Source organism: Hypomesus nipponensis, chromosome 27 (assembly GCF_054491055.1).
Source record: "Hypomesus nipponensis isolate SF chromosome 27, ASM5449105v1, whole genome shotgun sequence".
NCBI classification, from domain to species: domain Eukaryota; kingdom Metazoa; phylum Chordata; class Actinopteri; order Osmeriformes; family Osmeridae; genus Hypomesus; species Hypomesus nipponensis.
Window position 1 is genome coordinate 11,858,943 of NC_140387.1, and position 21,906 is coordinate 11,880,848.

Sequence of the window (21,906 nt, forward strand, 5' to 3'; positions counted from 1 at the left end):
TGTTCTCAAATATATATTTATTGACAACCTAACTCGTCCCTCAATTTTTGCACTGTGTAGACATGAAAGGTGCCAAAATTTGTCAAGTTTACGAAAGTGTAGCTATTACTTACTGAAGGTTCTGATGCACGGTTTAGGACATTCAGGCCAAATCCCAATACTCTGTCTTACCCCTACCCCTTGCCCTTTTTGTGCGTCCCCTTGAGAGTAAGTGGTGTCCCAACACTGTTTTTGATTGAGGGCCGGGGCGGACATATCATCCAGAGAGTCCCATAAATGTAATATTTTCGTCTTAAATAATTTATACAAAAAATATGACAGTCTTGTTTTGTGCTCTGCACAGTCCTGTACGTATGTATTTGCAACCATGTTCTTAATTGAAATGTTTTTTTAAATCGCTAGTTCGCTATGCTAACGTTACATTGCTGATTTGCACAACAGTCCCGCATTTCTCTGACTAGCATGTCTACAGTTTTAGCTAAACTTCATTAGCAGCAAATTTTGTTTGATATCAGTGCATAACACTACTTGCTTTGTAGATATTGGTATACGTAACAGTAACCAAGTGGTGTCTTATTTCATAGGGCCAGTGGCGGCTGGTCAATAGAGGGCACCGCCCTCCCTGGTGAAAAGTGTTTTAGATTTTAGATTTTTCATGTAATATATTTTCTAAACAATCACTACTAATTTTAAGCATGACTGTGTTAAAAATACACAATAAAGTGTTGTGTGTATATATATATTAAAATTCTGTTTTGGGATTAATTTACTTCATGCTCGACATCTGGGGCACTAGAAAAAGCACCCATCGAAACGCCTACCAACCTGCTGGCGATAGGTGAATTGCTGACCGTTGCTAACAGGAAACACATATTTAGCCAATCAGCGTCCTTAAAAAATAATGCCTAAAGGGCGCTGGAATTAGCGCCCCAAGCAGAGTTAGGCTCTGTTCAAAAACTTAGACAGCTGTCTTAATCTTTGATGTCTTACTAGACTGGTGTCTAACGAGACAGCTCTCTTCGGGGGAGGGTATCTTAAAAACCGTTGTTTTCGAACAGCCTATTAATACAGGATGTACGTCATCGCGCTGCGTGTACTTATGTGCTCGCACTAGCGCGCATTGTCAGACAGCAGTCAATTGCATTGAGTTTATTGTCACACTAAGTCAAGTTAAGCTGTATTTAAACTTGTGTTAGATATAGGCTCAATAGCTCATAACATTTGTGTTTGTATTTCACTCATTTGATAGGATTATGATAAAACGCAGCAACTAGCTAGTGTCTGCACTGCACTGCGATGCTAGCTACTGTACGTTATCGAAAAGTCGGAGCAAATTTACAAATTAGGAGTGTCATCAATAAATTAAGTACATTTTCAGCAACTACACTGCCCACTTCTCGATAGATTTTTATTCAGATGCTGATATACAAGTACTGTTTAGCTGAAATATGAATTGTAAAAACTTAGAGCGATGGCGGTCAAAGGATTCTGTTTAACTTGTTGCTCACGGTAACCCCGCACACAGAGTTATGGGTAATAAGTGCCGCCATTAAGACAGCAAGGCAGCTCATATGCTCTCCTAAAAAATGACCGTTATGTGACGTATTTCAAGGTATCTTATTAGACAGGAAGAGAAGATTTAAGACATTTCGAACAGACCTCGCTGTCTTAAAAGGAAGGAAGGACGCATTTTAAGAGTTTTCGAACAGAGCCTTAGAGTATAGAAGTGATTTTGCGACTGTAGGGCCTACTTAACGTTATGAAAATGAATGACTCCGGACCGGACTTCAGACGTTCTTATTTATCAAATTCTGTCAGATATCCTCTTCAAAATCCTTTTGAGAGGAGAACTTAAGTGGAGAAAAATAAAATAAGAGTTTGGCCCAACCTGACATCAAAATTACACAATAGGCGAGCGAAAAGGGTAGAGGTAAATCATACACAGAGGTTTCTCCCTCGATTGGTAAGCTACAACAAAAAGGCCTGGCTAGCTGGATGCAGTCATGTCAATGCCTTATTTTGCTTCCCGTGCTTGCTTTTTATAAAATTTGGAACAGATACAGCATGGACTGTTACAGGAGTTAAGGACATTAAACATTTATCTGAGAAAACAAAACACAAAGTCCACAAAGGCACACATGGAGAACACTCAAGCTAGCCATGCTAGGCAGAGACAATCGCTATGCAACTGGGAGAAGGTCTCCGGATTGAGGTGAGGAGAAACAACGAAGAAGTGGATAAGAACAGACACGTGCTATCAAAGATAATTGTGTTAAATTCATTTATAAATCCTTAATATTTAGTTTTACAGTAATAGTTGTGTTGTGTTTTCTAATAATACCAGGGAGAGTGGCTCAAGTGCCCAGATGTCTGTGGTTTTCAATATTTCTGAACTGAGTGTATATTTATAGTCCACAAATGTGGACATTTGCCTATAGCTGTGTGCATAAATTACATAATTACTATTTCACAGAGAACTCGTATCATGCAGTTTGTGTTAAATTGTATTCGGATGGTTACCGAATTGACTGAATATTTCACAGCCCCACCTAGAATAATTTTCACCAGCCGCCACTGCATAGGGCTATGTAGCCCTCACCCCTCAGTTTTGAGACACAAGGGCGAGGGGTAAGGGGTAGGGGTAAGACAGAGTATTGGGATTCGGCCCAAGTCTTTGTGGCAACAAGAGTCACAAACATTGCTAACGTCATAACGTAACAAACCAGCTAAAATTGACCTACAGTTAAAGTCTGGTTCAGTTCAGTAACTACCCTATAAACACACCCTTGTGGGGCCCATATGGGTTGGATATGGGCTGGTGAGTGGGCAAGCCCAGAGGGGCTGATGGTGGGCCTCACATGGGCCCTAGATAAAACCCACATGGGCAACCCAGGTTTCCCCCATCTGGAGACCACACTATCTGGGCCCCATGTGGGCTGATTATGGGTCCCTGCTATTCTACCCATGAGGGTAATAACCATTTTTATTATTATGTGTTAACAAATTCAGTTTGGGGGCTTATTTTACAGTCCGCCAATACAGTTCTTTAAAAAAGCTACAATAACAAAGAGACCAGTAATACAATTAATTAAACCTTTTTATTTAAGTAAAATTAAGAAAACATGCTTTCGCTCAGTGTTCCCTCACTGTCACAGACAGAATTAGTTACTTTCCACCTCAAATGAACCTGAAGCCTGAAGTATTTGTTGAGTGGTTGCCTGTCAGGCCTGTCCGGTCCCTAGCACCAATGAGCCACTGGGAGACCACCTCTCGGCATCTTTACAGGTGATTTGGCTGGTCATGGAATTTTTCTTTAACCATCCTGCAAGAAACAAATATAACGGTCACTTACTTCATATGTGGCAACAAAGGTCTCAGGCAGGACTGTAAAAAATAGCACTATATAAATAACGATTATTATTAGAACTACACACATACTCTTGAACACACAAGTTAGGCAACTGAAAGACATGTGCGAACACACTGCCCAGCCAGGACAACAAACGCTACATACACAATATTTAAAATGTACATCTTTATAACGTTAGGGTATTGTGACACCTTTCTAGTATCAGTACAACTTAAAACATATCCACATGCACACCTACCATATATTACTTCATGCCCGGGGTGGGTAATCGGGAGAATCGGGAGAGTTCCCGGTGGGCCGCTTCACTTTTGGGCCGGTCAAGTATTTTTTGTTGTTGACATTTGTCACGTTAGTATTATCTTCTCTAAAAGTAGGCTACACACGTTCCGCATTCTGACACCTCAGCCGCTGCATGGGTTGTACAATATGAAGTAGTTCTCCCCTCCTAAATAGAGTTGGTTGGGTCCATAGTTCATCTTTTCCAAAAAGTTTTCTCAGATAGGCAGCTACCGATAGCTGGGCCGGGGGGCCCTAACGCAACAATACGCGTCAGCGAGGATGGATGGGAGCAGGGCCGGAGTGATGGCATCACTAGACAAGGTTTTACCAATTGAAAAACATCTGTTTATTTTACGTCAACTCAAACTATTATGCGCTAAAATAATGGCGCTTTCGCGCTATACACGCTCGCATTACGTTTGGAAGTCCTTATCTTGCATCACATCAAACCCATACGTCCCAGGTTTGGGCTAAGGCCAGAATGTTGACAGCCTGGCTACGAGCCTGATTAACACTATGATCTTTAGCAGTCTCAAAAATTGTATCAATATAAAAAAAATCATACAATCCCTTTCTGTAATCATGATACCCCCCAGAAATGTTCACTGTACCCCCAGTTAAAGCAGGCTGCATCCGGCCCTGTTTGGTATACAAAAAAAAGTGGGCCGGTCTTAGACTTGACACTCCCGGGCTGAAATGTGGCCCCATTCCGGCACTGTATTACTTCATACAGTTTTAAGGCCTTGAACTGTCTGTTCCCGTTTCGGCCCACAAAGTTGTACTGCCTGGACAGGCCATGGTCTAGCAGGAAGGTCATCATCCTTCTTGTGGCTTTGTCAACAGTTCCCCCGCCCCCCCATGTCAGTCACAGCTGCAACCTGAAGGGGAACAAAGGCAATACAAGTAAAAGCACATTTATCTGTATTTCTCACTGGAGTAAACCACTCAACATGAAAGAACTGCCAGAAGCATGGCTGTGGGCACATTTGGGAATTTTCAGATCAAATTCACTGCTAGCCCCCCAATAAAATGTAATTGAGTTGCACTACCCTAGACTTAACATGCATACCAGTTTGGACATGAAGTTTGGGTTTGCTAGTTTTTCTTCCGTGATTTCCAAATCCCTAACTGTCTTTAGGGGGAAACCCTCTGGGGTAGAAGATATGGAGGTGCCAATGTTGCCACGCTGTTGTAGAAGCGTTTGCAGCAGTCTCTTTCATCTCCTCAAGGAGTGTTAAGATGCGAACAAACATGTTGTCTCTGATTTTTTCCGAGGGGTTTCTGGTGACGTGGTGACGGGTTGAAACATTGGGCCATCTAAGGTTACCCAGAGGAGGTGGAAGTGTAGGCCTAGTAGATGGAGGCAGTGGAGGGTGGATGGAGGCAGTGGAGGTGTCTGTGTGGATCTGAGGTTGGATGGAGGCAGTGGAGGTGTCAGCACAGATCTGAGGGTGGATGGAGCCGGTGGAGGTGATGACCTGCGGGTGGATGGAGGTGTAAGCCTGAAGGGACTGTCGGACCAATTGTAATCATCCTCATTGGACAAATTCACTCGCCTAGAAATGTATAATATACAAGCACAATCAATGAGTTAAAGCATTTTAAAAACAGTTGGTTAAAAAATATATACATTTCGGACAACAGCGCACACCACTATACACAGTATTCGTACACATTTCCATGACTTTTCCATGATTTTTTTGTCTAATTTCCATGACCTTATATTCCCCAAAACATCACATCAACTAGCCTACGAGAATAGATATCCATTCTTTCAAAACAGTCCATGGGAAATTTGAATTAGAATTAAGGTGTATCTAAAGATTTATAATACATAAAATGTTGGCCAACACTGACACACCAACAGGCACATTAGGCTATATTTCAGCCCATTACAAAAGAACTAATGACTTGAGACGAAATCACCTAATTGATTGACTACTGAAATAAGTCCAAGTGCAAAGATTAAAATGCCACCAGCTGGTAAAAGCAGAGAAATTGTCATTTTACAATTTTTTACAGTTTGTTAACTATGCCTGTTCGACTGCCTTGCTAACAAGTTCACAACCAAATCCTTCTAAACAAAGTCAACCACTCAAAATATGCTTGATATTGACTCAATAAATTTAACTCATCTGTTCAACGCCATGATTTTAACCAGGTTTAATTACCAAAGCTACACAGCAACCTCACTGGCTTACATTCGCTTAAAGCTAGGTAGTTCCTGTCCTCTTAACTAATACTCTCCAAAAAAGCTTTTGGTTAACATCATGCAGTAAAACAATTTATAATACATAGAGGCAGATTCTTACCTGCCTTTTGTCCACACGACACCGTCGTACTACTAGAAGGTGGCAAAGTTGTTGCTGGGCAGACTTCTTTCTTTTGCTTGGTGATATCGGAGGAGCTTTCCAGATGTGCACTGCACAGTGGAGTGCGCACTGCTTACTTTAGGGTTTTAAATTTTGGGGGGGAAACCGTTAGGGCAAGTGGAAGAGAAATGTATTTGCCCCACAGGACAAGTTTAAACTCAAACAAAATAAAATGCTATGTTACTTCACGATTATATTTTACAGATTTTATTTGTCCAAATTCTGCATTAGCAAAACGCACAACAGTGTCTTCGTCGCAAGATCTCTACAGACCAAGCTAATTTAATGCTCAACACTTAAACAGGGGCTTATTGAAAGAGGAATTATTTACTGTGTTGTCTCAGTTACACTATCAGGGCTTTGAAATACTTTGACTTGCTCAAGTAGGCATATGGCTAGTAGAACATAACATTTCACAATTATTTCAGTAAATCAAGCAGCGCTGCAAGACCAAGTGAAATGTTCTACAGTTAACAAACGAATGTTAGCTAGCATCGCTAAAACATTGGCTAACTCTACTTCAGTAGGCTATCCTCAGTATTTGCAAGCTAAACTTCTACTGTATCTTAAATATGATAAATAGCCCCGAGACGAGCTTTCATGGGTGTTCGCGCGTCAACGTTGCTTTACTCCATGTGCCTGCGCCTCGTCCATTTACTGTTTACAACGTTTGCAGGACTACTTGGTTGGCTTTGCCTGAGAAATACAAGGTTTGGCGTGAGAGCGTGTGAATTGGTTGAAATGCGTATGTCTCACGGCCAAAGCGTGAGAGTTGGCAGCCCTGTTTAAAAGGTGAATAGCGTACTTTATAGTTGAATATGAGCTGATATTTAACTACGTACATTTAACCGATACAAATGTTGCTCCTGGACTCAGATTTGAATTTCAACTCCAACATTAATAAAGTGACCAAAACTGCTTTCTTTCACCCGAGGAATATAGCAAAGTTACGACCATTCATAGACCAAAATGATGCAGAGAAGTTAATTCATGCTTTTATATCCAGCCGGCTGGACTACTGTAACGCACTTTTCGCTGGTCTTCCCCCCCTTACAAAAAAGAAGTTTATTAAAGTATACTATAAGTATACTAAAATATGGATAGTACACTTTTAGTTCACTTTTGATATACTTTTAAGAAGTATGCTTAGAAAATAGTTCACTTTTAATATACTTTTAAGAAGTATACTTAGAACATAGTTTACTTTTAATATACTTTTAAGTATGCTTTGAAAATAGTTCACTTTTGAATACTGCAAAGTAGCCTGTGTAGTACACTTTCAGTTCATCAAGTATACTTCCTCAAGTACTTCAAAGTATACTTTGGAATACTCTAAAGTAGCCTGTGTAGTGCACTTTCAGTTCATCAAGTATACTTCCTCAAGTACTTCAAAGTATACTTTGGAATACTCTAAAGTAACCTGTGTAGTGCACTTTGAGTTCATCAAGTATACTTCCTAAAGAACCTCAAAGTATATTTTGCAATACTTTCAAGTGCACTTTCATTTAATGTAAGTACGTCAACAAGTAAACTTATAAATGTAATTTTACTATTATTTACTAATGCATTAAAATGTTTATGGGCCCCTCAAAGGCCTCAGATCTTGAGTCACTTGGCGAGAACGGGGCCCTCATAATAGTTTACTGCAGATACGTAGCTCTTCACTACGTACTCAATAACGTACTTTTAAGAAGTATGCTAAGAAACAAAAAAAATTCTGGAGTAGGATGTATGTTTTCTATTATTATACAGCAAAAACAGTCAAAATAATTTTAAAGTACATTACAGGTTACATTTTTTAGACCCATCTCATTCTAATTATTCATGTCTATGAAAATCTAATGCATTGCACATTTAATCTTTTTTTGTTACTGAAGCTGTAACCTTAATTACTGCTAAAACATTCTGAAACCCTATACTCTTATACTAATAATTATCAATTGGAGTATTAATGGAAAAAAAACGAAAAAGCTACTTGAGAATTTGAAGGTTATACTGTCAAACTGCCTGAAGATCGACATAACGACGTGAAATAATGAAGATAGTGTGGCTCATGATGCATGATGCAAGGCAGTAAATAGTGTTAAAATTTGCTGATAAGTTTGCCGTTTGTTCGAAATACAAATGTAACTTCATGAATTTCGTTTTTTTAAATGTGTCTGCTTAGAATGTAGAGTTTTGTTGCGTGGTAATTGTCATTGTTGTGCTGGTTTATCATTGTAACCATGAGTTAAATGACTGTTACATTTGATAACAGCTGGATTCTAGGAACGTTATTGAGTATGTAGTGAAGAGCTACGAATCTGCAGTAAATTGTTATGAGGGCCCCGTTCTCGCCAAGTGAATGAAGATCTGAGGCGTTTGAGGGGCCCATAAACATTTTAACATTAGTAAATAATAGTAAAATTACATTTAGAAGTTTACTTATTGACGTACATACATTAAATGAAAGTGCACTTGAAAGTATACTTTGAGGTTCTTTAGGAAGTATACTTCATGAACTCAAAGTGCACTACACAGGTTACTTTAGAGTATTCCAAAGTATACTTTGAAGTACTTTAGGAAGTATACTTGATGAACTGAAAGTGCACTACACAGGCTACTTTAGCGTATTCCAAAGTATACTTTGAAGTACTTGAGGAAGTATAATTGATGAACTGAAAGTGCACTACACAGGCTACTTTGCAGTATTCAAAAGTAAACCTTGAAAAACACTACAAGTGTACTTTAAAGTGTACTAAATGACCTAAAAAGTGGGCCAATTCAGTTTACTTAGTACAAAAAAAGTATATAAGTAAGTACACTGCTAGTATACTTTAAGTAACATGATAATAGTATACTTTTTATACTTAGTATACTTACAAAATAAACTTGAAGTATACTTATTTTTTGTAATGGCCAAAAAACCACTGAAAGACTACAGCTCATTCAAAATTCTGCAGCTAGATTATTAACCAAAACTAAAAGGAGAGAACATGTTAGTCCTGTCCTAGCTACTTTACACTGGCTCCCTGTTACCTTCAGAATTGACTTTAAGGTCCTATTCCTCACATAAAGCTCTACACGGAACAAGGACCTAGCTACATCGCTAACTTTCTTATAAACTACACACCAGCTAGAACACTGCGATCATCAAATGCAGGCCTATTAGAGGTTGCCGGAAGCATCCATAAGAAGATTGGTGATGCCGCCTTTGTCGCCTTTACCGCAAGTGCAGCTCGGATCTAAGACGGATTGGAGAGACTGCAGATAGAGTGCGGCTTGTCTGGATTGTTATATGTTTGGAAACTGCACGAGACAGCTCGGTTCCAAGACGGATTCGAGAGACCGCAGATAGAGTGCGGCTTGCATTTTTCACTTTTCTGGGGAACAATAATACAAATGAGTTTTGCAAATATATTGTGCAAAATACTTTTTCGGAATCGATCCAAATTGCAGCACAAATCAGTTCGCAAAAATATTGGTGGGGACAATTTTGTCATCTTAAAATACTGATATATACTAGAACCTAGCGTCCCCCCCTAAATCTATGCCCATGTACGAGCCGTACGTTGAACATTCGGGGCTTAACCCGAACCTAGGAATTAGTCAAGGTTTTTATGTGAGCTGATATCAGGATTTCACATTAATGCGAGCGCACAAGCAAGATTGTTTTTCTTTTATTTCAGTGCAAAATTGTTTTTGGAGGTTTATGTAATATAAACATTACGTTGGACTCATATTGTTATATTTTCTGAAAATTACAACCCAAATTTTAACCTGAAAGATTCAGGGCTTTTGAGAAACCATATTTTTCCCACCCTTGCAGAAACCTAGATTTATGAAGTGACAGATCTTTTTTTTTACCTGTCTTTTTCTGTTCCTCCTGGCATCTTTTCCCCATCCATTTTATTATTTTCGCATCAGCTTAATCTTGCTAACACCCTCCACAACAATAAATGATGATTTAGGGTGGTCTCCGCGAAAACAACACGCACTTGTGTTTGAGAAAGAGAGCATGCACGACAACTGAAAACGGCACTTTTTAATACAGGGTCTGATCATGCGCTTATTTAGAATAAAACCTAGTGTAGCTTATTAGCTTACTTATCAGTCACAAAGTTAAGAAACTTAACACATCGTTTTATTCGATAGAGTAGCCCACCGGGAATTCTCCCGATTCTCTCGATGGCCACTCCGGGCCTGAATACTATTACTAAATGAGCGATAATTTAGGGGTGCTATTGGGGTGCTTTGGTCTTTCTTGGGGGTGCTGAAGCACCTGCTGGCACCTCCCTAGCGCCGCCCATGGTTAGTTACCCCGGTGGTGTGAAGCTAGAAGCAAAACAGAGTATGGAGGAAGAAGCAAAGCAAAAGGACTACAGCTGGCGTCTTCATGTGAGCCAAATTACACATTGTCGGCCCTATTTAAACGATCTGAAACGCAAGTATCAAACACGAAACGCAAGAAACTTTGTGGGCGGAACTCGGGTGCTGTTGCTATTAAACCGGTGGGATAAATGACTCTTGCAACCAACGCAAATCTAAAATGGGTTGGTCTGAAGTAGCTACATTACTCATAAGTGTGGTTTGAGCGTATCGTGCAATAAACCAATCACAGCGTCATCTCACATTCCCTTTAAAAGCAGGCACGCTTGTTCCATGGCGGATTGCTATTATAATGGCTGATTTGCCAGACGCACATCAGGAGCGGTTCACAGCTGAGGACACCGACGTTCTCATCAGGGCCATATAAAATACAGAAAAGTGACATTGTATGGGGATTGGCGAAAACCCACCCAAATTAGCTTTGTCCTTGTGTCTTGCACTATAATTTTCATTGCACTATAAATTTGCCTGAAAACGCTTAAACAGCATACCCAAAGTAAATTTAAAACTGTTCTTGAACCATTTGGAGTACATGCATGTAAAAAAAAAAAAATCTTCAAATTTTAGCAAAACATTTTTTACTGTTGCTTGCTTTTCTACAGGTACACTTATAGTGATTCATGTTGTTTAATTGTAACTTGTTTAACCACATGCTCTTATGGTTCTTCCCTTTGGCACTTATTTTGGCTGTTCACAATATGTGTTTTCATGTTTTGGCTACCCGCAATGTTTTTGGGGCTATCTTGTTGTTATTATCCATGACCTATGCACTTTGTAAAGCTCTCTCTTGTAAGTCGCTTTGGATAAAAGTGTCGGCTAAATGAATACATGTAAATGGTCTCTTTTGAAAGGTAACACTCTGACGTTATTTCCCCTCTTGTCAGGACCACTGTCAGTCCTACTGGTGTTGAGTAATAGAAGCTTGAACACAAGGAAAGTGAAAGTTTCTATTTCCGCCTAGATTTTGTTTTGAAAAAAGAGGCCTGAAGAGGCCAAGAGGTGGTAGGTATTAGCTGGAAGACAGAATTGGACCACAGCTTGAAGCCTTTCCCAATTCAAGTCAAAAGTCTAATATAATACCACAATATATTCATATTAGACACATGTTTTAAGAGTACATCCAGGCGTTTTCTAAAAGGGCCTTTTGGAGACTCCAAAATGACCCTTTGTAAACAAGGTCAAATTAATTTGGATAAAAAGGTATTGTTTTTCATAATTGTTATCTCTAATGAAAGGTGGTACTTAGAACTATCATATATTATAGCAAAATCCACCATTAATATTGCTGAAACACAAAAACTGAAGTATGAACACATTGGAGTGCTTTATCTGATTCCAAGGATTGACGCACAAAAAACACAGCTTGTGTCTATCTATTTTGCACCCGGGACTTTTATTTTGAAGGCTCCACAGATACCTAGCATGTTGGGTATTAGCATTTACAGCATTCCCTTAGCTACAATGTTAACAAGTTCATTTCAGAGCCAGTCAAAAATTTAAGGAGAAGAAGCGAAAAAACGTTTTTTCTTAAAATTCAAAATGGAGGAAAATCGATATAACCGGAAATTGACGTCATAGGGTGTGTTGAACTCGTCTCGATCTAGGGCAGGGGTCACTAAATGGCGGACTGCGGTACGAGTCCAGACCCAGGCGGCTTCCTATCCGGACCCGGACCTTTAGCTGATATATTATTAGCCAATGGAGTTAATTCATTTTGACGGAACGTTTCCATTTTAACCGGCACATTTTTATAGCCTTTACGCTATTTATTATGTCTATGGTTTTCCTACTAGAAAAATAAACCATGGTCTGTTCCGGACCCTCGACTGAATGGAAATTTGGTAAGTGGACCTTTTGAGTTTGTAATTGAGTACCCCTGATCTAGGGAATCCAACAGTACCTCATTTTTGAAAATTGGTCATACGATTCAAAAGTTGCGTGTGTAGACACATGTCCAACTTTGACCAGTTGGTGGTGCTAGAGTGCTCCAATGGGAGACATAAAACTTGGTGAATATAAAGAGTGGACTGTGCTTAATCAGTGTGCCAAATTTCACAACTTTTTACCATACAGTTCTAGGGGCTGCCATAAACTCCAATGGGAGAAGAAGATGTGTATTAATAATAGTAAAGATAAGGTAGAAACACTTAAGTGGCTTCGACGCTTCGCGGCTTGGCCACCAAATTTAGCTGCAAGCGGCAATGGAGGGGCCAAGCAGTCCAGAGCAGGACATGGCCTCCATACCACTTTTGCTTTTGCTAAATATCTGTTTGCGTTCAACAGTACTGAGAGTTCAAAGTTATTTTTCTGGTATAACACAGCAGGTCTCCTTTGCTCCTCATGGGAACGATGGAACCCAAGTTTGGTAACAATTGCACAAATGGTTGCTGAGATATGCCCTTGCTTCTCGTTTGGCGGCTTTGCCAACACTATTGATCGACTTTACCGAACAAACGGTTTCAAAAATGGAAAATCCATCTGATAACTTTTGTGCAACTCGGTCTGAAGATCATCTGTGCCAAATTTGGTAAACATTGGAAAATAATTGGGGCGTGTAAAAGCTTTTTACCCTCTTCCATGAAATCCAAAATGGCGGCCGCGTCAATTCGGTTATTATGAAAAGTTATCAATGGTCAAGCTTGATATCTCACTCAATCAGACATGCGGTTCAAAAGTTACTTGTGTGAACGCAACTCCAACTTTGGTTGCTGAGATATGCCCTTGCCTCTCGTTTGGCGGCTTTGCCAACACTTGATCGGCTTTACCGAACAAACGGTTTTGAAAATGGAAAATAGGTTCCCTCCTACCGGAGGAACCCTAATAATAATACGAACAACAATAGGTGGCTCGCAGCTTCACTGCTTGGCCCCTTAATTTAGCTGCAGGCAGCAATGGTGGGTTCCTCCTCAACATTGCAAACCATTACAAAATTGTAGTGCTGTCAAACAATTAAAATAATTGCATTAATGTCATAGTTAACTCACGATTAATTACAATTAATCGCACATTTAATCTATTCTAAATGTCCCTTGATTTCTTTTTGTCCCATTCTTTGTTCAAATTGTAATGCTCTTATCAACATGGAAAAGTGTTTTTTGATTGCTTTGTGCAAATATTTTTTTATTGAAAACAACATTGCAATCGCCTGACTTTGACGAGGGGGCGGAGAATTCGCATCAGCTGTGTGCTTGGCCATCAAGTGGTATTTCAGACTGGACGTGCTGCGATGGTAGCTCAGTTTACAACGACAAAACACACAGATCACTGGTCTTGTCAATAGAACCATTTGGCAACTTTTTAAAAGTAAACTTTCCATTCAGAATCTTATTGGCATCCATTTCGGCATCTTGCGCTCGCCATCCACTCAAAACGTAACGTTAGCCTACTATCAGAGAATGTCTAATATCCGTTAACAGGCTCTGCTACTACTCTTTAGCCGGCTCGCAAGCCAAACAAGTGTGTGGCATGCCTCTTGTTTTGTTTCCGGTCTAGCTAGATCCGGTGTCGTGTTGTAGTTTTTCTAATGTCGGTAGTTGTTGCAACAGCATGTGAAAAAAACTACAAAGTTTGCTAGGCCAAAAAAAGAGCGTTAATCGTGCGATAAACCAATTTACGCCGTTAATTTGGGTTTGCGTTAACGCCGTTAATAACGCGTTAAACTGACAGCACTACAAAATTGATATGACACGTATTGTATGTATTACAATGTATTACAATGTAGACATGTATTTCATACATGTACACAACATTAAGACAATTGGATCAATGGCTGATTTAAGGAATTTTTTTGAAAATCATTACAAATTGTCACTGCACAGGTATCGCCTAGGTATAAATGCGGTGGCTGCATGAGGTAGTAGCCCATAAAATATATCCCACACAGTGACACTGTAAACATTTCCCGAACCATGGCTATAGGAACTCTCCTTGAATTGACCTCTCTTTAGAGTCTCAGTCAAACACAACTGACAATAGTCATGCAGGGAAGTGGATGAAGGTAGAGCTAATGTCCAGCTGTTTGCAAATGTACCTTGTGATGGTACAACAGCTTGACAATACTTTATCATGGTCAGACTCTCTGACCCCATTAAAACTACACAACATGTACAATCAGGTTGACCAACAGTATTATCTTAACTAAAAAACAATAACATTACACACATTTAAGTGAACGAACACAACAACTAAAATCCCTTGCACAGCTGTTGTAACCAAACAATTTTCCACACCTATTTGCATTTTTAAGTGTGCACTGCATGCTGGGTACCCAATGGCGCTGACGCTATAATATTTATCTAGCTGTCGTCTGACTGCGTAATATGATGAGATGCTAGCGATGCAAACATGAAAGCTTGTCTCGGGGGGTCATGCATCTCACTACAAGCTTTTGATTAAATGTGAGGACCCTGTTAGCAAAGTAATTCTATTCATGTTTTGTTAGTGATCAGAATCAGAAGGGATTTTATTCGCCATGAGTGTTTGCACAAACAAGGAATTTACTTTGGCAGGGAGGTGCATACATTAAACATATAGGAATATTGAAACTCAAATATGTGGACTAACTATACAAAAGGAGCAAAGTCTAACTAATACTAAGGGGGGTCTAGATAATACTAAGGGGAATAAAAAATAAAAATATAAGTAGCCATAATTTACAATTTAACATAAAAATACCAAAAAATACAGAGTGCAAATGATAGTGCAAATTGCAATGTGCAAGGTGTCATTGTGCAAATTGTGATTTAAAGTCAGTGTGAGTCCTTGTTAAAGTGGCCAACAGCGGATGGGAAGAAACTGTTCTTGTGGCGTGACGTTTTGGTCTTGATGGACCGCAGCCTTCTGCCGGAGGGGAGTAGCTGGAACAGGGAGTGTCCAGGGTGGGAGGGGTCGGCCACAATCTTCCTCGCTCGCCTCAGGGACCTCGAGGTGTGCAGATCCTCAAGGGAAGGCACCGATCACCTTCTCAGCAGTGCGGATGATACCCTGCAGTCTGCTCTTGTCCTTGGCGGTGGCAGCAGCCTACCAGATGGTGATAGAAGAAGTGAGGATGGACTCAATGATGGCTGTGTAGAAGTGCACCATCATTGTCTTTGGCAGGTTGAATTTCTTCAGCTGCCGTAGGAAGTACATCCTCTGTTGTGCTTTTTTGGTGAGAGAGCTGATGTTCAGTTCCCACTTGAGGTCCTGGGAGAGGATGGTGCCCAGGAAGCGGAAGGACTCCACAGTGCTGACTGGGGTGTCACTAAGGGTGATGGGGGTGAGTGGGGCTGTGTTTTTCCTGAAGTCCACAACCATCTCCACTGTCTTAAGAGCATTGAGCTCTAAGTTGTTCTGGCTACACCAGGTCACCAGGTTGTCAGCTTCCCACCTGTAGTCAGACTCGTCCCCGTCAGAGATGAGCCCAATGAGGGTGGTGTCATCCGCAAACTTCAAGAGTTTGACAGAAGGATGACTGAGATGCAGCTGTTGGTGTACAGGGAGAAGAGCGGAGGAGAAAGGATGCAGCCCTGAGGAGATCCGGTGCTGATGGACCGGGGGTCAGAGACTTGTGTTCCCAGCTGTCAGACAGGAAGTCTGTGATCCACCTGCAGGTGGAGTCGGGCACGTTCAGCTGGGAGAGCTTGTCCTGGAGCAGGGCGGGGATGATGGTGTTGAAGGAAGAGCTGAAGTCCACAAACAGGATCCTGGCGTAGGATGCTGGGGAGTCCAGATGCTGTAAGGTGAAGTGGAGGGTGATAAAGAAAGTGTTTTGGGGTATGGTCTCAATAGTATATACAGATTGGTTTTGCACCTGGTTTTTCCACAAAGGCTGAGCAACATTGTGCTCAGTGTCATATTTACCAGTAGCATAATCCTGGAAAGGGACCAAAGAGAAGAGACCCCCCCCCACCCACCACCAAGTGGTCCTTTTATTAATTTACAAATAGATTTTATGCAGATGAACAAGTCTTGTAATTTTGAGTGTGTACTTGTAATTGTTGTCATGTTCTCTAAATGGGTAGAAGCCTACCCATGTCGGAAAGTTGATGCTACCACGGTAGCCAAGATTTTATTATTAGAGATGTGATCTGTAGATATGGGATCCTCACAAGACTGTCCAGTGATAGAGGTTCACATTTCACAGGTCAAATTGTTCAGGAACTTTGATAAGCGCTTCAGATCAACCATCATTTCCACTGTCCCTTTACATTGTCAAAGTATCCCTAACTTGTATAAAACCACTTTACCCTTAAAGGTGACATGACATGAAAACTTCATTTTATTAGGTTATTTAACATTAATATGAGTTCCCCTAGCCTGCCTTTGGTCCCTCAGTGGCTCGAATTTTTTATATGTCTAAACGAAGCCCTGGGTGTTCTTCTCCGCCTTTGACAAAATGAAGGCTCAAACGCTCTGTTTGAAAATCTCCTCCAAGTGATGTAGATACGAGAAAGGTTACCTCCCCTCTCTGCTTTGCCCGCCCAGATCATCTGGCCCGCCCATGAGAAACTGAGCTACCACCGTGCAAGGGCAAGTGCGATATCGGTTTTTCCTGGAGAGACATCATGGGGAGCAAACAAACGAAGCACAACAGTTGCTCAGTGCTTGGATGTACAAATGCAAACACAAATCTTTATTTAATTCCTTCATCCGAGCCTCTGCACAACCAATATCTCAATTTTATTTTCGCTGGAAATGCTCCGACACAACTTCCCAAAGTTTTGCATGTCTGCGCCAAATATTTCAGCCACTACTGTTTCATCAACTTGAGCCAACACAAAGCTGGCCTTGCTGAAATTAAATTCTGGATCATTACTAAATCTCCTTGGTCAAGCTACAAACCTTGGACAAGTAAGTTAACTAACGCTATATCATTTTGTTGCTTTACTGTATATGGTTACCTAGATTGCTACCCTTAGAATGTGGCTGTAACATTAGCTCTGCAGCCAACAGCTGAGTTACTGTTGCTAATGTAAAGATAAATGGCATCAAGTGTGTGTGTGAATACAAACGCTGTAACGCCAGTGTTGTACACTTCTTTGTTAATTGGATAACCGTAATGCTGTTGGTGTTATGGCGTGCGCGATATCCGCCTTTCCCCTCATTGAAATTATTATGAGTGTGCACCTCTGCAAACCAGGGTGATCAGATGAGAATGGCTAAATTCGAGGCATCTTACAGCAACGGGGGCTACGAGCCATTGCGATACATCCGTTGTAAAAATTAGCGCATGTTGCCGCCCCTCTCCTCCTCATTAGCATTTAAAGCTACAGACGCAGAAACAGCGCGTTCTGAGGAAAGCTGATTGTGGGACTACTTGTAGTGGCTATAATTCTGCACCATGGCTGAATTTCGGGAAAGAGACTTCAGATACGTTAGTGGAGTGGGGGGCTCTGGGCTTGTAGTTGGTGATTTGCCTTAGCCCTCTCCAGACAGAAGCAGAGTCGTTAACAGAGAATTGACGCTTCAGTTTCTCAGAGTACAGTCGTTTAGCCACTCTCACCGCCTTGCTAAACCTGTTCTTCGCCTCCTTGAATCTGTGTCTATCCCCACTCCTAAAAGCTTTCTCCTTCTCAGACCTCAACCTTCTCAGCTCTGCTGAGAACCAGGGCTTGTCGTTGTTGAAGCTCACCCTGGTGCATGTTGGTATAGAGCAGTCCTCACAGAATCTAATGTATGATGTCACAGCCTCAGTGAGTTCATCCAGACTATTGGTAGCAGACGTGAACAAATCCAGTCAGTACAGTCCAAGCACGCCCGCAGATCCTCCATAGCCTCACTGGTCCACTGTTTTGATGTCCTCACAACAGGTTTACAGAGCTTTAATTTCTGCCTGTATGCAGGAATCAGATGGACCATGGTATGGTCAGAGTGGCCCAGTGCTGCACGAGGGGACGGCGTGGTAGGCTCTACTGACTGTAGTATAGCAGTGATCCAGAGTGTTCTCTTCTCTGGTTGGGCATTTGATGAATTGTCTGTATTCGGGGAGTTTGTGGCTGGGATTACCTTTGTTAAAGTCGCCGAGTACAATAACAAGGGAATCCGGGTTTGCTCGCTCCACACTCAGAATCTGGTCGGCGAGCGTGCGTTGGGCATCTTCAACCTGAGGACCCGGTGCCATGTAAACCCTTACAAAAAATAAGTATACTTCAAGTTTATTTTGTAAGTATACTTAGTATAAAAATTATACTATTATCATGTTACTTAAAGTATACTAGCAGTGTACTTATTTATATACTTTTTTTTGTACTAAGTAAACTGAATTGGCCCACTTTTTAGGTCATTTAGTACACTTTAAAGTACACTTGTAGTGTATTTCAAGGTTTATTTTTGAATACTGCAAAGTAACCTGTGTAGTGCACTTTCAGTTCATCAAGTATACTTCCTAAAGTACTTCAAAGTATACTTTGGAATACTCTAAAGTAGCCTGTGTAGTGCACTTTCAGTTCATCAAGTATACTTCCTAAAGTACTTCAAAGTATACTTTGGAATACTCTAAAGTAGCCTGTGCAGTGCACTTTCAGTTCATCAAGTATTCTTCCTAAAGTACTTCAAAGTATACTTTGCAATACTTTCAAGTGCACTTTCATTTAATGTAAGTACGTCAACAAGTTAATTTCTAAATGTAATTTTACTAATGTATTAAAATGTTTATGGGCCCCTCAAAGGCCTCAGATCTTGAGTCACTTGGCGAGAACGGGGCCCTCATAATAGTTTACTAAGTATACTTACAATAAACGTACTTTTCAGAAGTATGCTTAGAAACAGAAAATGGTATACATTTTTTCTGGAGTAGGATGTATATTTTCTATTATTAGCATTATGCACTACACAGGCTACTTTGCAGTATTCAAAAGTGAGCTATTTTCAAAGCATACTTAAAAGTATATTAAAAGTAAACTATGTTCTAAGTATACTTCTTAAAAGTATATTAAAAGTGAACTATTTTCTAAGCATACTTCTTAAAAGTATATCAAAATTGAACTAAAAGTGTACTATCCATATTTTAGTATACTTATAGCATACTTTAATATACTTCTTTTTTGTAAGGGAACTCCAACCAAAATGAGCGACGCGAATTCTCGTGGCAAGTAAAAAGGTTTACAGATTATAAAAAATGATTCCAGATCCGGAGAACAATGTTGCAGAATCACTGTCACATCTACACACCAGCCACTGTTGACGTAGAAACAAATACCACCGCCTTTAGTTTTGCCAGAGAGTGCAGTGTCCCGATCAGCTCTCATGAGTTGAAAGCCTGTAGGTTGTAAGGCGGTGTCCGGGATCAAATCTCACAGCCATGTCTCCGTGAAGCACAAAACCGAAGATGAAAGAAAGTCTCTGTTTTTCACCATCAGTAGCTGAAGTTCGTCCATTTTATTGCACAGTGAACGTACATTGGAGAGGAAAAAACTTGGAAGCACTGTTCGGATTCCACGTCTGCGTAGCCCAGGGTTGTCCAAACTTTTTTCAAAGAGGGCCAGATTTGATAATGTGAAGATGCTCGGGGGCCAATCGTCCCTTCGGACATTTTTTAACCATAAAAGTTACATGCAAATAATACACAATTTTCATTGTCACAATTTTTTTATGGCAATGTAACCACATATAAGCCACTCAGTCAGGCGTGAACAACTGTAAAAACACAATTCTGCTTTTCATTCATATCTGGAGTCAGATAACATTGAACAAACTCCATGAAATACCTTTACCTTTCATTTTAAACAGGAGTAATAAGTAATGCTGTCTGTTGTCTGTCAAAACATGTAAAAGACAGAGCAAAATTCAGAAGATTATTCAGACAGTAATAGATTGTGTCACATTTATAGGTACATAACATCAAAAGTTATAGCCAAATCTTATTCAAGAGTTTAATAAAATAAGTGCCATAAGTCCAAGTGCATATATTAACTGTGCTTTTGGATTTTCACTGTTAATAGTGACAGATGTTACTCTTAAAAAACACATAATTGCAGACTGACCAAGAAACAGATAACTGGCTGACACTAATGAGAAGGGTGATACTGAGATCTGGATTTCAGTAAACAGGCCAGGTCGGGTTTGACGGCACTGGTTGAGATGCGTAAAATGTCACGTAAGTGGGAGTCACTTAGTTTTGACCTCAATCGGCTCTTGTTTAAATTCATGGCAGAGAATGTCTGCTCACACACATATGTGGAGCCGAATAAGCTCAGCATTTTCTTTGCATGTGTTCGCATTTCTGGAAACCTGCCTTTATCCAGCTGCCGGTAAAAGTCAGCAAGAGAAAGCTGCTGGTGTCTGCCGCGCCACTCGTCGTCACACTGCAGCTCAATGAGCTCCAGCTGCAGCTGTGGAGGAGCATCATCAGGGTCCACGGAGAGGGGAGAAGAGAAAAGCAACATCTCCTTTTCTATACCTGCAAAATCCCGAAAGCGTTTGTTTAATTCCACAGAAAGAGATGTGACGTCTGTTGCATACCTCTCCATTTGCGTACCGATGTTGTCCTGTGGAAAACTGTCAATGACCTCTTTCAGAGCTGGGAAATGTGCAGTGCAAGGTTCTGATTGTGACAAGTGTCTTCGGAAAAGTTGCAGCTTGCTTCCAAAGGCCTTGATGTGTGCATATAGCTGGCTCACCACTGCGTCTCGTCCTTGAAGATTAACATTCAGTGCATTCAGATGCTTTGTTATGTCAACCAAAAAAGCCAAATCTGCCAGCCATACAGGATCTGACAGTTCTTGCATTGGTTGCCCCTTTTCATCCCAAAAAATTCTGATTTCCCCTCTGAGAGAGAAAAATCGCTGCAATGCAGACCCCCGACTGAGCCACCTCACATCGTTGTGATATATTACGTCTCCGTATTCAGCCTGGATGTCAAGCAAGAACTGCTGAAACTGGCGGTGGTATAGAGCTTTAGATCAAATGGAATTTATTGCTTTTACCGCCGGTTTCATATACGTGATCAAATTTGAGAATTTTTGCGCAGAGAGCCTGCTGGTGAATTATACAGTGGAGTTTTATAGCGTTACCTCCTTCTTCGCTGACTTTATTGCAGATCAGTGTGGAAAATCCACTTCACCTGTTCACCTGTCATGGCAGGCGCACCATCGGTAATAATCCCACAAACTTTACTCCATGGTAGTTTCATATCCTTAACAGCGGCACTAACAGCAGTGAATAAATCCGTTCCTCTTGTTTGGCCTTTGAGGCTTTGGAGGTCAAGCAGCTCCTCTGTTACCTTCATGTCGTCATCAACTCCTCTTAAAAAAATCAGTAGCTGTGCAGTGTCAGATGCATCTGTGCTTTCATTGCAGGCTAATGACGAATAATCAAAAGTCACTCCCCTGTCCCCCAATTGTCTATGAATATCTGACGATATGTCCTCAATTCTCCGTGCCACAGTATTACGAGCCAGGCAAACGTTCATAAATTCTTGCTTCTTCTCGGGGGAAATGTTCTCCACCATTTTCATGACAGTCTTTGATAAACGTACCCTCTGTAAAAGGTTTGTCATGTTTAGCTATTAACATGGCCACTTCGTAGCTTGCTTTGGTA

General features: G+C 40.7%; 1 protein-coding gene across 1 annotated transcript in view; it reads right to left on the reverse strand.

Moving 5' to 3' along the window:
• Positions 1–21,906, reverse strand: part of pappaa (pregnancy-associated plasma protein A, pappalysin 1a) — a 299,873-nt gene that overhangs the window by 108,547 nt on the left and 169,420 nt on the right. The window lies entirely within an intron of this gene.